The sequence below is a fragment of the Grammomys surdaster genome, unplaced genomic scaffold (genome assembly GCF_004785775.1).
Source record: "Grammomys surdaster isolate TR1022 unplaced genomic scaffold, NIH_TR_1.0 186, whole genome shotgun sequence".
Taxonomy (NCBI): domain Eukaryota; kingdom Metazoa; phylum Chordata; class Mammalia; order Rodentia; family Muridae; genus Grammomys; species Grammomys surdaster.
The window spans coordinates 3,278,464-3,279,144 of NW_021604631.1; the positions used below are offsets into that span (position 1 = coordinate 3,278,464).

Consider the following 681-nt stretch of genomic DNA (forward strand, 5'->3'; position numbering starts at 1 on the left):
TTCCATTCCCAAGGAAGTAGAAGCCAAACAAATCAAGATTTGTCCTTTGAGTCTGATTAAATCTTTATTTCATTCCAGACATGCTAAAAAGACTCACTCCTCCAGAGTCACCTTTAGAGTTAGAGTTGTGGAATCGAAATGCAGGTTGGCAGCAGACAAAAGCAGTTTTGTCTAATGTGCTTGAGGCCTTGGATTCAATTTCTTAGTAAAATGGTCACCGTATTCTTTCTTCATTAGGAAATTCTACTTAAATATGATGAACATCAGGATGTTCCTTGGCAAATAGGAAAACAGACAAAGTAGAAAGAGTAATATTCATGAGTAGCATCTTGCCATGATGTCTCTGTGAGAAAAAATATGGAATGCTTCATGAATTTGCATGTCATCCTTGCGCAGGGGCCATGCTAATCTTCTCTATATTTTTCCAATTTCTGTATATGTGCTGATGAAGCGAGCACTAATTCTGACTCTTCAACGTTTTTACAAGTTCTGAAAAATTACTTAATTTCTTCCTGCTTTCTCATTTCTAAAATAGAAGTCTCCATGAAACATAGAGCCTTTGTGCTGATTAGCAATGATGCAACCCCCTTAGTATATGCTGTTGTTGTAACAAAGTAATTGATGCTAGACAATCTATAATGAAAACAAATGCACGTATTTTTCAGTTCTAGGCTTGTATTA

At 36.0% G+C, this 681-nt stretch overlaps 1 non-coding gene across 1 annotated transcript; it reads right to left on the reverse strand.

Annotated features, from left to right (window-relative positions):
- Positions 1-351: 351 nt before the first annotated feature.
- Positions 352-458, reverse strand: LOC114622115. The gene has a single exon (XR_003711549.1). It is a non-coding gene; the product is annotated as a U6 spliceosomal RNA (small nuclear RNA).
- Positions 459-681: the final 223 nt, after the last annotated feature.